Source organism: Neolamprologus brichardi, chromosome 8 (assembly GCF_056152115.1).
Source record: "Neolamprologus brichardi isolate AB-2024 chromosome 8, ASM5615211v1, whole genome shotgun sequence".
NCBI classification, from domain to species: Eukaryota; Metazoa; Chordata; class Actinopteri; order Cichliformes; family Cichlidae; genus Neolamprologus; species Neolamprologus brichardi.
The window spans coordinates 7,881,830-7,898,555 of NC_142111.1; positions in this window are offsets into that span (position 1 = coordinate 7,881,830).

Genomic DNA, 16,726 nt, shown 5'->3' on the forward strand with positions numbered 1-16,726 from the left:
ACACGTACAAACTCCTAAGCATGTACAAACTCCAAAACGCGTAAAAACTCCAAAACACGTAAAAACTCAGAAGCGCGTACAAACTCCAAAACACGTAAAAACTCAGAAGCACGTACAAACTCCAAAACACCTAAAAACTCAGAAGCACGTACAAACTCCAAAACACGTACAAATGACAACAGAAGTGCTCCAGGTTTCTAGGGCGCAGTGTTGAGCTTTTGTTACCTAGTGGCTACACAAGCCAGGAAGTATCAACAACCGGATTTGGTGTGTGGTAGTAACAGGTAAATGAACTTTTTTTTAAAAATTTTTTTGAATAAATATGAGTGCTTGTCTATAAATACACAAACAATACACACATGTTTTCAATTGTGTAATTTAAGTGATCTGGGTAGCTCTGTTTTGGAAGTTCAGTAAACGCTAGAAATGTGTTTTGGAGTTTGTACGTGCTTTTTGGAGTTTGTATATGCTTTAGAGTTTGTACGTGCTTTGTCTCTAGGGGACATATATAAACATATATAAATAAAACCACTTTTTTTACATTAGTAATTCCTTTTCTGCATAATTTTATATTATTGTTAATGATTAAATAATTAAAGCAACAAAACAACCTGAAGAGCTGGTTTGAAGCCGAAAGAGCCGGCTCTTTTTAGTGAGCCGAGCCGAAAGAGCCGGATCTCTAAAAAGAGCCGGAAATCCCATCACTAGTGGGATTATACGGTGTGAAACTTGACAGTACAGCTGTTGAGTTATGTGGGATTTTAACCCTCGATATAGTGGATTGCCCGCCAATGTGTGTATGTGTTTGTGTATTGCCAGGAGCGGAGTGCGTTTTCTCACTGGAGTGGAGTCACGGTGTGGGAAGAGGAGTTTTGGAGTTGCTTTTTCACCTTTTGGACATTCTGCACTGTGTGGGATTCTGGGGAGGAATGACCACATGGTCCACAGTGCCTGGGACTGTACATTGTGTAATTAGGCTTAGCATATGTGACAGTACATGGCACAAAATGAACAAGAGGTTTCCATTTACTGAGTTAGTTTGATCAGCCTCAGAATCACAAAACAACCACAATGGACCAAAGTGCTGAAAAGAAGATTAAATACATAAAAACAGATACAAACGAAAACCACATAAAAGAAGAAGGATTAAAACAACAAAAAACTTTATGAAAATAAATAAATAATAAAATAAAATCTCACATGGTGTCAAAGGCCAATAATCATCATAACAAAACCTGAAAGTTGTCCCTGAAATAATAACATACCATCCATTCATTCTCTAATCTTTTTCAGGGTTGCTTTATTTGCCAAACAACTTAACAAAAGCTGGAGAATTTATTGCTGTACTATGTATATAATGTGCCTCTCAAGTCACGAGTAGAGAACTTGTTTTAGTTACAAGGAAATCATTTCTCTTTTAACACATAAACACAGCGTGGATGCTGAAGAGCTGCATCTGCATTAGGGCTGGGTATCGTCACTGATTTTTAGAATCGATTCAATTCCGATTCACAAGGTCCAGAATCGATTCGATCCACGATTCGATTTAATTCGATTCGATTCGATTCACTTCGATTTGAATATGGGAAATTTTGACAGTCAGAAATATTATAATTCTGATTAGTACGTTTACATATTTTTGTATCTATAAAAAGGAAGCTGACACACGCAAGACTTTATCAGAGGTGTGAGCGTCACAGCAGATGCCTTTGTGTCAAAGTAGCTGAAGATAAAACACAGAAACACATGAAGGTGATTTTTCCTGGCCTGGATTTTATAAAAATATTCTGCAGAACATCAAAAACGAAAGAAAACCATTAATCAACACATGAACATTACCTCTGAAGTTACAGCGGTTTTATTAGAGACACGGCTAAGCATTTTGCATTTTGCATAATTTTAAAAAGTTTAAATTTGTTCAGCATTGAACGGCAGAAATTAGGTTTTCTTTTCGGAAGTATATAAAACAGAAAAAAAAAAAGTCGGCCGATAGCGCTGTAAACAACGGTAGACTTGTGTAACAAGCAAGCGAATGAGAGAGAGAGAGAGAGAGAGAGAGAGAGAGAGAGAGAGAGAAAGTAAGAGTGAATACTTGACGATGTTTTTGTGAAGCTAGTTTGGATCCTCTTTTGCTGCTGGTTCGGTCAATATTGTTTGGAGAGACATCAAACTAACAGCTTTACAATCAGCGCATAAAGGGCGTGAACACAAAGCGCAGACCCGCCGTCAGATCAGAATCAGCGGGCTGTCGGCTTTCAGCCCAAACTGTGAGAAATTCGACATCTAACTGATTCTGATCTGCGGGCTGCGCTGTGTGTTTAAGTCTTTGTGCAGAATCCGTGTTCCTGCTCTCACTTACTGTTTTAGCTGTTTGGTGGTTGTTGAAATTTTGTGAGATTTCACCTGAGATTCTGGCATTTCGGGCAAAATAAATTTATATTAAAAAATCGATTCAGGATTTTAATGAATCGATTTTACGTAATCCAAGCCAGAATCGATTTTAATCGATAAATCGATTATAAAAACCCACCCCTAATCTGCATCACAGCAAAAATTGTAACAGTTCCATTACTGCATGCAAAAGTTGCAGTAGCAGCAGGGGGAGATAACTTTTTAAAGCTAAGAAGTCAGTAGTAAACCAAAAAACTTACATTTCAAGGTCCTTAATCATCAGAAACGATTAAGCTAGACAGCCAATATTTATATATATGCAAATGTATTAGAAATGTCTGTTTAAACACTTATTATTATTATCCATTAACTATTATCATTTTCACTTTGGCTTAAAAAATATCTCCCTCTGCTGTTATTGTAGATTACTGCAACTTCTGCATGAGTGTTCTTTCCACGCTATGGAGAGACTTGAGCTGCGTCCCAATTCAGGGTCTGCACGCTTGAAGTACGCATTTTAAGTGCGATTACGTCACCGCCACGCGACAACAGCTGTCCCAATTCGAAGTGTACTTCAAATGCATACTCCAAATGCGCCGTCGATTTCCCCAAATATCAAGCGTGGTCCGGTGCACGCTTCGTGGTCCCATATATCCCACAATTCATAGCGCTGCGGTGGGTGTGGATAATTTTGCCGCAAACTACGGCAGAAGGGAGCGGCCGAAGAGTGAACTGTCAAAAGTAAGTACTGAATATGATGTCACTTATTTATGTGCGATTGTTTAATAACGAAGAACATTAAAACATTGTTGTTGGCCACATGTCGGCAAAGTTGTGTGACATTAGTGATGTTTGTACTTTCAGTGTTAACTTGGTTTTAAAGCCTCTACATATATATATTATAATAATCATAATAATCTGACAATACTATAATATTGGCCATGTTGTATTTACATTACCACAGTGAGATGATTTTAGTCTCATGAACAACATTAGCTAATTGTTATTTACTAACTAATCTTGAAATGGCTGTTCAGCACAGAAATGAAGCCCAACAATCAAGTTTTACAGTCCTGTGGTCTCAGCCTCAGATACTCAACTAATCAAAGTGATGTCATGATAAAAATGAATGACCAACAAAACATTTTCTCCTTCATTTCTGTCAAACAAAGCTGTATGAAACGTTTCTCGCTGTTAGTATCATGGTTGCTAGGCAACCTGAACAGCGCTACGAAGGCTAGACCGTCCCATTTCACAAGCCTCTCACTTCCGCACTTCTCGTACTTATAGTACGCACCTAGTACGTGTACTTCAAGCGTGCAGACCCTGAATTGGGACACAGCCAAAGAGTGAAATGGACACGGTAGATCAGTATGTCGATTACGCATTTTGCCAATCAAGTTGGAAGGTCCCAGGGAGCACAGTGCATGTGTGTTTTCAAACTGCTCCTCAGATGGGCAGGATATCACTACTGGACTGTCCAACCTGCCAGCTTCAAGAAAGGACAGAGACAAGAACAGAGCAGCATTCAGGGACCACCACACATGAGCCTGTTCCTGCAACATTCAGCATCTGATCCTTGTTCGTCTGTGTGCTTCTGCGTTTGGTAAGTATAGTTACCTAACTACACAAACTATAACGCAGTCCCTCTAAACACATCCTGCCATCCATTTCTAACTACCTGGTTACGTCCTGTCAGTTATTTTACAAACCATGTGGTCACCTGACCTAACTCTGCTTCTTCTTGTTCCCTTTAACGTTAAAGTGTCAAATGTCAAACTACACCAGTGCACTGGGATGTTTCCCCAACTCGTGCCAGACGCTGTTCCTGCCTGTGAAGGTAACATCACCAGAGACAGCCCGCCTACCTCAGGACCTCGCCAAGTCACGTATTGATCACAGTGATTATGAAGATGACAGCGAGCGGAAGACTGTAAAAATCCACCACCAGAATGTTTAGATGCTTTCTAATTATTAATGAATATCGTGTTTGTGTGGTTTGGGTTTTGTTTTTTTGGCCTCATTTGTTACTAACAAAGGTCTCCAAGCTCAGTTTACATTCTGTATGTGTTTTCATCTTTAGCAGCCACACTCTGACTGCAATTAAAAAAACACAAACTTTTAAATATTGAAGGGGTTCAGGTAGAGCCGGCTTATGAATTACTATGAGCACTTACCATACTCTACTTGTACAACATGTTTTTGTATGAGACAGATTTGTAACCGAGGCCTTAGTCTCAGTATGTTTGAAGTCCTTTCCTGATTTATTTGCAATCTCGTCTCTTTCATTGATGATAATTCAGTGCTGCTTCCCTTTGTCCCCTCCCACATCACCTTGTTAAAATTTTCAGTGTCCAGTTTTTTGTTTTTTACTTCTGTTTGAATTCATTGTGTGCTTGAGCCTGCAGACTGTTTGATGGGCTCCTTGTCTTGTAACCGCTGCCTGTTTTTGACCAAAGATTTGGACTTTGGACTTTAATACAGCCTCTGCATGTTCTCCCTTTGTGTCCTCTGTGAATGTGTTCCACATGTCACAGATGTTTTCATTTTAATAACACAGCTTTCCCACAGTGGGTTGCAGCAGCATTTATTCGCAGCACGTTCGAGAAAGTTGATTCAGATGACTACAGTGATATTAAAGATTTATCCTGACAGTTTGTCACTGTGAATTATTATCTTTCACCAGGTCAATTTTTAAACTTCAGTATTTCAAAGCAGGAGCTTTGAAGAATCATATTGGCATTAGGACTGTAACAATATGAGATTTTTACAAAGTCTCATTTTTCTAATTGGGTTCAAAAACTGGAAGAAACATATGCAATCAATAATGCTGTTATAACTTTGAGTGTTTTTTGCATATGAATTATACTCAAATAGTTTGCTTCTGTACTCTTATGGTCACAAACTGTAAGCCACTGACAATAATAATGGATTGGATTTATATAGCGCTTTTCAAGGCACCCAAAGCACTTTACAATGCCATTATTCATTCACTCTTGCATTCACACACTGGTGGAGGCAAGCTACGGTTGTAGCTTGAAGCGAGGCTGCCATATCGCACGTCTGGCGCTCTGGCCAACACCAGTAGGCGGTAGGGTAAAGTGTCTTGCCCAAGGACCGAACCGGCGACCTTCCGGTTACAGATACGCTTCCCAACCCCCTGAGCCACAGTCGCCCCCAATCTAACATACATTATTGGCTCTGAGTTATTCACAGCACGGCTCATTAGACAGACCCCGGGTCTCTGTGTGAAACTGCTGTAAGGTGCAAGAGACTTGTCCCGTGTCTGTTCATTGAAAGCATGAGGCAGGTTGTTGGAATTTGATCCAGTTTAATTAATAGGTTGTGCAATCGTCTCTGTAAGAGAACAGGGTTGAATTTTTGTCATATTAAACTGTGAGTATCGGCACCACGTAGCATCACCTGTGAAGACAATAGAGGGCAGCATTTGTTCATCATTTAGCATCATTTAAAACATGAAACTTAATAGACTGTACAGTGTAAAAATGTTTCAGTGGCCATTATAGATGAGAGAGACAACCACAACGCATGTATTGTGTATACTAGCAAGAGATTATTGTATTAAAAGAACTTGAAAAACTGGAACCAAGCCAGTTGTGTAACATGAGTGTGACACAGTGTGTCTATGTTTGTACAGATATGCTGTACTGTACTTTATTATACTGCACTGTACTCGCATTAGAAATTATTATTGAGTTTAATTGTTTTTAATCATATAAACTGTTTGAGCTTGTTTTGCTGTTGTTGTTTTCTCAGAATAAAACCAATTACATTTCATTTTTCCAGTCACCATCAAATCCTGACAGCACACACTATCCATCGGTCATAGCTCTACAAACCAGTAAGTTTGCAGAGCTACTATCAGAAGAACGACTAGCAGGAAGAATCTTTGTGAATGAAAATACCTTTAAGAAACATTACAAACCACATGAGTTAATAAATGAGCTAATAAATTATTGACTGTTGTTGTTTGTTTTTTCTACAGGGTCCTTGCAGCTTTCTGTATGAGTGTTTTTTAACATGGATATAGGGAGAGTCCTCGGGCATGTCTGTTAGCTGCTAACTCATACATCTGCTCCATCAAAGACACTGAAAGAAAAGTAGGTAAAAGGTTATTGCTGAATTGGCACATTTTATTCATGAGGTTTGATAGGATACTTTTCATTACAGCACTTATAATCGACTTGTTTACTATCAGTTATGCGTTGCGCTCCTTCCATGCAGTTTCATGTGGGCTGGGCATCCCATCGCTCTTACATAACATAGGAAACAGCATAACCAGTTTAACTATATTTGTTATATAAATCTGCTATTCTGGTAAGTAAAAACATTTCCTTAAAAAATTCCCTCAAACAATGATCTCGTTTGGTGTGGCGCTGAGTCATATGCTCAACAGGAGGACAATGCTCCTGATTATGATGCCCAGACAAGTAACAGTGACACACTGCAGTGACCTAACAAGAAGATGAGACAGACTGCAACACAAATGAAAACATCTGAACCTATCACAGACTGAGTCAGAATCGTGGCATACTTTTTGACTTATTATATAATATGTTTCTCATATGACGTGTCAGTTTAAATACCTGCCATTGTTTTGTCAAGAATGTCAGATAGAGATGCTTAGATAAACTGCTGTGAGTAAACTACGTGCAAATACAAGATTAGCATTTTGTTTCTCTGACATGCGAATAGAATTTAAAGGTGGTTTCTGCTGGCGTTTGTTGTCAGTTACTCCAAACCCAGAAGATTAAAAACGTCCCGTCGGAGCTACTCTCTAGTCTGACAGTAACACGAAACATTCTTGAGTTTCTGGGTAAACTCTGTTAAAACCTCCCAATTCTTTTGATCTTTGGGCTGAAGGAAGGACAATACTCGGTGTATAAATGCTCAATCAACATTCTTTTATTCTATACAATTCAACACTTTATGAGCATAAACCATCCGAAGGGGAGATGAGCGTGGGTGGGTGTCCGCCTGTTCTTGAAGTGTCTGAGCATTCCTCCCATTCTTATAGCTTCGGCCCCTCCACCTAGTCATAAAACTCACTTAAGTCACTTAACCTCATCATGTATCCAAACTCAGAGCTTTGACTTTGAAGTGCCAGAACAAGAGATCATTTTAGCAATTCCCTGATAACAAAGAGCTTGTATGAAAAAGCATGAAGTCAGGAACACTGATGAAAATGCTCTGTAGCAGATGCTCAATGCAGAAAAGACAAATATCTAAATGAAGAAATGCATATGAATAACAAAAAAGCTTCCACAAAAACAATGCATGAAATGAAAGAATCACAGTGAGAAAGCAGTGTGATAAATCTGAGAGACTGTGTATGCAGCTGCTGAATTATTCGCAGCACGGCTCATCAGACAGACCCCGGGTCTGTGTGTGAAACTGCTATAAGGTGCAAATTCATTTCTGCAGTGAATGAAATTATAAAATATAATATAGTGAAATTATATAAAATTGTATAAAAGACAACTCCTAATGTCCTTTGTTGAGTTGTCCTGTTTCAGTTCATTGAAAGCACGAGGCAGGCTGTTGGAATTTGATCCAGTTTAATTAATTAGGTTGTGCAATCGTCTCTGTAAGAGAACAGAGTTGAATTTTTATCATATTAAACTGTGAGTATCGGCACCACATCTGTGAAGACAATAGAGGGCAGCATTTGTTCATCATTTAGCAACGAGCACAGAAGCCAGGCAGACTTTTTTTTTTTTTTTTTTTACCATGTCTTATCATCTCACAATTAAAAGATAACCTCTGATTTTGTTATCTTAATACAGGCCAATTAAAAGTATTACAGATTTTTTTATGGTGTACAACTGTGTATCAACACAAAAGCAAACAAAAAAAAAACAGTTAATTGAATAATATGTTATAAAAATGATTATAATTTACCTGAAGCTCACATAGTTTTTTAGTTTGTTTTCATTTATCTAACAACAGCATGGCCTTGATTGTTTCTTTGTATTTCTATTTTAAGTTTTAGTTTGACTGATAGAGAAACAAAGTTCTGTTCTTGGTTTCACTTTTGTTTCTGTTTCAGTCTTTCACCCAAAAATCAAAGAAACAAAAAGAAAAAACAAACAAAACCAAATAAATGAATAAATCATCCTAAAATTATGACTTTAACTAAATATATATATAAATGTAAAATGAAATGTACTTGACTGATATAAATTGAGTTTATCCAAAGCACATTATAATTAATGATGATTTAACTGAGTAATAAATTGATTTAATGAATTTAAGTTGCATTTTACTTTGAATTATTGCTTCCCAGGCACGTGCAGAGGGGGGGGGGGGGGGGGGGGCTAGAGGGGCTTGAGCACCCGCCCCTTTCCTGATGGGTGCCCAAAGAGCCCTTTTGTTGAGGCAACTTTTTTAAAAAAATTGGCTGGCTCAATGTGCCCCTTTTTAACTTTGAGCACCCGCCCCTTTAAACCTCTCTGCACGGCCCTGCAGAGAACAACGCTTTTTAAACAAAACAGGAGGAGAGACAATCAGGAGACACAAAAAGACCCAAAGACAAACACAGAGACTAAACAAGACACTAAACACAAGGCATGAACACACACAGTCTCCGCCCTAAACAAAACAAAAGGTTTTTAAGCCTCAATAAACATGAAGCAACAGGGCCGTGCAGAGAGGTTTATAGGGGCGGGTGCTCAAAGTTAAAAAGGGGCACATTGAGCCAGGCTGAATAACAACAACACACATTCATCAAGAATCTAATATGGGAAGGGCATGGCTGTGTTGATCTGAGACTGTAGACAGTAAAAAGTCCATAGGAGAGATGGTAGCTGATTAAACAAGTGTCATGAGATAATAACAAAATGCAAAGATTGGTGACAGCGCTTGGAACCATAAGGCAACAAAAAACTGAGAAATAATTTAGGCTCTGCCTGTGAATCACTCTTTGCTTCTCTTCTTCCTTCCAACCCATCATTTCATATATCACTCTCCACTTGCTGTCTATCTGAGAACAAGGCACAACTTGCTATTGCAATAAACTACACCCAACAACTCTTGCACTTAATCTATAATAAAATGATGACAGAAAAATGTTATAGCACTGCCTTTAGTAGCCTCACACAGCTCCTACTGTTTCCTCCTCATGTCCTTACCAGGCATGTCTGGACAATGTTATATCATGAGTAATATTTTTTTTAAAAATCCATCTAAATAAAACACACACATGCACGCACACACAGTGACGTTTTAGACCTTTTTCAGAATACTGTATATACTATGGGCATCATGGTGCTGATTCAGAATCCTTACATTATTATTTATTACTAGAGCTACAATAATAAAACAATGAGGAGGGGGAAGTAATAAATATGAAATAATGTATTTATGATGATTCCATTTGTTTCACTATCCACTCTGTGCAGGGGCAAAGCTTATTACATTTTCAAACTGTAGAGATACAATAATTTTACTGCTGTAAAATCCAAATTTTGTCTTATTTAAAATATAAATCTAATATAATCTGCTTCTTAATGTATGTTCTTTAAAATACAGCGTGTGTTTTTTAATATATTATAATTATAATAATGCATAATCATGTGGACATGCATATTAGATCGTTTTTTAGTGAAATATAATCCCTCCAGAAAGGCAGGAAAAGCCCGGAAACTTACTTTAAAACTAAATATGCTCTAAATACTTTAAAACTAAATATGTTCCCTAAAACGGTGACAGAGCTACTGACCCATGGCAGCCTTACACAGGTAGCCAGCAGCTATGACCAGCACTACTTGTGCAGTTAATAAAAGGACAGGTAATGTTTGTCGCGCTGTTAGACACACAACACGCTCGTTTGTTTCAGTTCGTCAGTTGCCACAAGACAGCTTACCAACGTGTACGTAATAAGCTAATACTCCTGTGTGCTATACACTACAGTGTACGCTGTACACCTACTTACTGGTTTTGTCGCATCAGTCTGTGTCTCTGAGTTAACTTGTGTTTCTCCTACAGCTCCGGACCGCTAAAAATGTGCGTGCTCTTTGTGAGCTCGTTTCCGGCTCGTAACCAGCGCGTTCTGCCGTCAAGGGCGATCATTGGTTAAATGTGATCATGTGACTGATGCAAGCCAGATCCTTTTATTTAGCAAAACTGTGATTAATAGTTAAATATTATTGTTGAGGGGCACAGACAGGACTCCGCACGCCCACACACATAAAAAAAAAAAAAAAAAATTTTTTTTTTAAAAAGTTGCCTCAACAAAAGGGCTCTTTGGGCACCCATCAGGAAAGGGGCGGGTGCTCAAGCCCCTCTAGCCCCCCCCCCCTGCACGTGCCTGGTTCTCTGCGTTAAGTTTTATTTCCCCGTCTTTTCGGTTGAGTGCCTTCAGCTGTGTTTCTCACCTGTTCCTACTTCCCTCAGTAGATTTTCTGTACATGGTCTCCGTCTCCTCTCGCCCTTTGTTGAGTTGTCCTGTTTAGGTGTGCGCTCCCTTGCTCTGTAGTCTAATGAGTTCTTCGACTTGTCTGCCTTTTGAATTCCTTTTGAATTGTTTTGGATGATGTGCTTTGGTGAGCAATCAGCATTAAAGCTGCATTGTTGACTTTACATCTTGCTTTCTCAATCCTGCGTTTGGGTCCACAATCCTGCCACACATCAGTTTTGTGACACACACAGACAAATCATCTTCAAAGTTCTGATCTTTTATAACATCTTCATTCTGGACCTTCTGCCGCAGATGAGCAAGTCTTAGACTACACTAATTAATTCTGTATTTGTCACTCAGGAAATGTATACATCAAGGGCGTAGATTTGGCATGGACGGAAGGGACATGTCCCCATCAATATCCAGCAATTATTGAATTGTCCCCACCAATAATTTGATCTCTTTGAGTAAAGAAAAACAAAACTACGGAACCCCGCAGGGAACATGGGAGAAAAAAAAATTAAGACGGACTTTTGCGAGATCTCGCAAAACTAACTCGGGATCTCGCAAAACAAACTCGGGATCTCGCAAAACTTTTGCGAGATCTCGCAAAACAAACTCGGGATCTCGCAAAACTTTTGCCGCCCGAAGAATGCGGCTAAAACGTTCGCGAGATCTCGCAAAACTTTTGCGAGATCTCGCAAACGTTTTGCGAGATCTCGCAAACGTTTTAGCCGCATTCTTCAGACGCTGGCTCGAAGCCGACCGGGCGGTCGAGGCACGATGTCCTGGGAAAGCGGTGTTCCTCCCGGCTGTAGTAGGTCTCGACCTCCCATTAGCTAGAAGCTAACGGGAGGTCTCGCAAAACTTTTGCGAGATCTTGCAAAAGTCCGTCTTAATTTTTTTTTCTCCCATGTCCCCTGCGGGGCTCCGTACAAAACCGATAGAAATTTAAAAAAAAAAAAAAAAAGCGATCTGTCAACGTCTCATTCACCCAGCGGTGCAGAAAGAGTTAAATTACGTTCTCTACTGGAGTCCTATATCATGTGACAAATATGGCCAATGTGATTGGCTGTGCCTTCCAGGGAGCTCTGTTTAGTTTTAGCAGCGGCAAGCCTGCGCTGCGAGGACCTGCAAGGAGGAGAGGAGGACGGCAGCAAAAAGAACCTGGATATAAGAAAGTGTTTTTCAAAGAAACCTGTAAGTCACTTAAAGTCAAGTTCACTCATAAAATCTGTCCATCATAATAACGTTACAGGCTATGCAAGGCAATACATGCCAACCCTCCCGTTTTTTCTCGGACAATCCCGAATTTCAGTGCCCCTCTTATTACTCTTTCTGGGTTGCAAAATAAACTTTTTAAAAAATTTCAGGCGAGAATGTAGCTGTTCAAACTTCAAATATCTGAACCGGGGAGAACAGTAAACTCCCGGCACATCGTTTTAGGCTTTGGCCCACATCAGTCAAAAATTGTATGTAACCATGAATAACGTGTTGCCATGTCTACCAGGAGAGACTGGACAGTATAGATGTAAAACAAATATGCCAGCAGTTTATCTCAGTTAATGAGAGGAGCAGGCATGTGTTTGGCTCCTTCACATAGTGGACATTGAGTTGTTGTGTGGGACACCAGTAGTCCATGTCTGTTGCTGTAACAGTAGTTCAGAGTAAAACATCCCAGCTCACTGATTTGATCGGGGCAGTAGTGCCTAAAATGTTGCATAATGTTGCTGAGAGATCTTTTACTTTGTGGTAATCTTAGATGAGTAGTTTTATGGACAAAAACCACCAGGTCATTCAGTGTTCCCTTAGTGCTAATGTATAACAGATGTTGGTGTACTATAACTGAAATAATGATGTTAAGTCCTTAAAGTCATATTATTTTATTGTCATGACTGTATTTGAAGCTATTTTTATTTTTGTATGATATCTGATTTATATGGATTATGGTTGAAGTAAACTAAAGCCTAAAATACTTAGTCATTTGTTTAATAGTAACTTAACATTATATAATTCACATATAAAACTATGAATTGTAATTTTAAATAGTTTAAAAGCATGTAGAATAGCATATGTAGGCAATTATATTTCTCCTTTTTTTTATCAAGAAGCAAAGACAAAAAGGAAAAAAAAGAAACAAGGCAGGGTTCGATGGTTGAATCATCCGTCCCCACCAATGCCAAAACCAAATCTACGCCCTTGGTATACATGCTTTTCTAATTACTGTGCGTTCACATAGAATAAGCTGTCCTAACATGGTCATCTGAAGTAAAGTAGACTCAGCCAAAGACAACAATATTGCATATTCTTTTAAAACATGAAACTTAATAGACTGTACAGTGTACAAATGTCTCAGTGGCCATTATAGATGAGAGAGACAACCACAACGCATGTATTGTGTATACTAGCAAGAGATTATTGTATTAAAAGAACTTGAAAAACTGGAACTGAGCCAGTTGTTTAACATGCGTGTGACACAGTGTGTCTATGTTTGTACAGATATGCTGTACTGTACTTTATTATACTGCACTGTACTTTTTTTATTATTATTATTGAGTTCAATAGTTTTTGACCTTTTAAACTGTTTGAACTTGTTTTTGTTTTTGTTGGTTTCTCAGAATAAAACAGATTACATTTCATTTTCCAGTCACCATCAAATCCTGACAGCATCACTATCCATCGGTCATAGCTCTACAAACCAGTAAGTTTGCAGAGCTACTATCAGAAGAACGACTAGCAGGAAGAATCTTTGTGAATGAAAATACCTTTAAGAAACATTACAAACCACATGAGTTAATAAATGAGCTAATAAATTATTGACTGTTGTTGTTTGTTTTTTCTACAGGGTCGGGGTGGCTGTAGCTCAGGTGGTAGAGCAGGTCATCTACTGATCGGAAGGTTGGTGGTTCGATTCCTGGCTTCCCCTAGTCTGCATGCCAAATACCCTTGGGCAAGATACTAACCCCAAATTGCTCTCCGATGCATCCATCGGAGTATGAATGTGTGGCACACAAATACATGAGGCATAAAAAGGGGTGTGTGTGAGAAATGCTCAGCTGTCAGAACAAATTTTTTCACCTAAGCAAAATGAAATTTCTCAATAAACTTCAAGTATTTATTTAAAAAAATGTTAAAGTAAAGCTAATCTAAATTTTAATTTAGTCGTCATAATGGAAGGTTTAAATTGCACCTGACTCTCTTAGTGCTTGTAGCTGAGATTATGTTGCACCTCGCACACACAAGATTTATGATGAGGAAGAAGAAGGAATGTTATTTCCCATCCTGGGGAACAAAGAAAAGAACATATAAATCTTTCTGCACTTAGTTGACTCCAAGAACAACAAGATCCGTGTAGCTGTAAGGAAGGAAACCCGATCAACTTAATGAGTGGTCATGGTGAAATTTCAGTGTAAAATAAAACCTGTAAAATACATATTTGCACTATTCTGCGGTTTCATGCGAGGCATACCGCATACTAGAGATTGAAACGCTTGAAGTTAATGATTACCGCTTAACAGTCAGCACATCAAAAACCAACAATACAGCTCAGAAATCAAAGACTCTTTCCAAGATGTTTGGATCTGGCTTGTGAAACAGTGCGTCGGTTGATTAGGCAGTAGACTCTGATCCTTGGCCACCAGTCTAATTTTACACTGCGTGTCTGGAGATAAGAGACAACACTGCACTACCTTCCCTGCAAACGTCATATTATTTCTACACATTAAAGCCAATGCGCATGTCAGATTTGTGCATATCAGAAAAGTCACAAAATCTGTGAAAGCATCCCTGCAAGGATTGGATCACATTGATATATGCATCAAAATATCCATTTGAAAACCTGCACAGATGCAGTACGTGCACCAGATAATGTATTACTAAATGTAGTTCTGAGTCAAAAAGCACATTGAAATTATAGGATTTAATGTAGGCTAGCATGTTATGAGGACACAATAAAAAGTAGGGATTTTATTTTTAATATGCAACATGAGCTTATGATATCCTCTGAGCAGCAAACTGACTTAATTTACTTTGCAAAGTGTCAATGAAAAAACTAATCTACCATAATTAAGTGCTAGGAGTGTGTCTTTTAACAACAGTACTGAGAATTGATTAAAGCAGCTCAACACGGATAATCCTCGTGGCATACTTTTTGACTCATTATATAATCCCGTTCTGTTTCTCATACGACGTCTCAGTTTCAATACCTGCCATTGTTTTGTCAAGAATGTCAGATAGAGATGCTTAGATAAACTGCTGTGAGTAAACTACCTGTAAATACAAGGTCAGCATTTTGTTTCTCTGACATGCGAATAGAATTTAAAGGTGGTTTCTGCTGGCAATTGTTGTCAGTTACTCCAAACCCAGAAGATTAAAAACGTCCCGTCGGAGCTACTCTCAAGTCTGACAGCAACACTAAACATTCTTGAGTTTCTGGGTAAACTCCAAGCCTTGAGACTCATCCTCGTAACATTTTACTGGTCATGGTTCGAAGAGCGTGAAACTGAAGCGTGATGATAAACTGTGATGAAGTCCTGTAAGTTACCTCTGCAAAGCTGCAGTAATGCTGGCATCAAAACTGCAATAGGAAGACAGGCCTGTAGCTGATCGTTGTTGCGATCAGTTAAGTTTTAATTGACTGATCGTGACTGAAGAAGTCACTTGGATGAGTGACGAAACGTTTCTCCCAGAAAACGCTACGTCCAGATGAACAGAATCAACTTTTGGAGATCAGTTAAGTTGTTTCAAATACTTATATTTATATAATTGAATGAAGTCAATAAGTAATAGTGCCCCCAACTGCTGCCTAAGCAAAAACCTGTAGTGTTCCCGTACGTATCGGAACAGCTGAGACGCATTTTTTGTAATGACCACATCTCGGTGCCTTTTAAATGCTGTGCCAAAAATTAGTCCACCACAAGGATCAGGTCCTCCAACACAAACAGAATAATATAGTGTATGTTGTTAAGTTCCAGGAGGATTGCCTGATTGATGATGTATACATTGGGGGAACCAAACAACCTCTGGCTAAGCGGACAACACAGAAGAGCTACTTCGTCAGGCCAGTCTATTCACACCTACAGGCCAGTGGACCCTCCTTCAGTGATGAGGATGTACACATCCTGGATGGGGAGGAGCGGGGTGTGAGCGCGGAGTCAAGGAGGCCATTTACGTGAAAAGAGAAAGACCATCTCTGAATCGAGGAGGGGGCCTAAGGGTACATCTTTAGCCATGTTACAATGCTGTGATTGCAGCCGTTCCCCAACTCTCTGTGAATGGGACTCACGGCCATTGATCAGTGGTCTTTGATCAATGGTCATGAGAATTTGCATATTAATCATCAAGAACTGACCTCACAGCCCATTTTTCATTCAGGGGGCTTGTTTCAGTTTTTGGGGCGACCGTGGCTCAGGGGGTTGGGAATCGCATCTGTAACCGGAAGGTCGCCGGTTCGATCCCTGGGCTGTCTGTCCTGGTCGTTGTGTCCTTGGGCAAGACACTTTACACCGCCTACTGGTGTTGGCCAGATGGTGCGATATGGCAGCCTCGCTTCTGTCAGTCTGTCCCAGGGCAGCTGTGGCTACAATTGTAGCTTGCCTCCACCAGTGTGTGAATGAATAGTGGTATTGTAAAGCGCTTTGGGTGCTTTGAAAAGCGCTATATAAATCCAATCCATTATTATTGTGCAAATGTACTGTTTATAAGGTTGGAGAAACCTGCAGTCAGCTGAGACTGAAGAAGTCACTTGGATGAGGGATGGAACGTTTCTCTCACTGAAAACGCTACGTGTTGGGATTTATTTACCTGGATGATTGAGCGTGCATCAAGACAGCAAGTCATAGTGGTCCACATTTATTTATTCTTTTTTTCTTGATGTACAGCAGTGCCTGCTGCCTCAGCTTCATTACCCAGACAAGC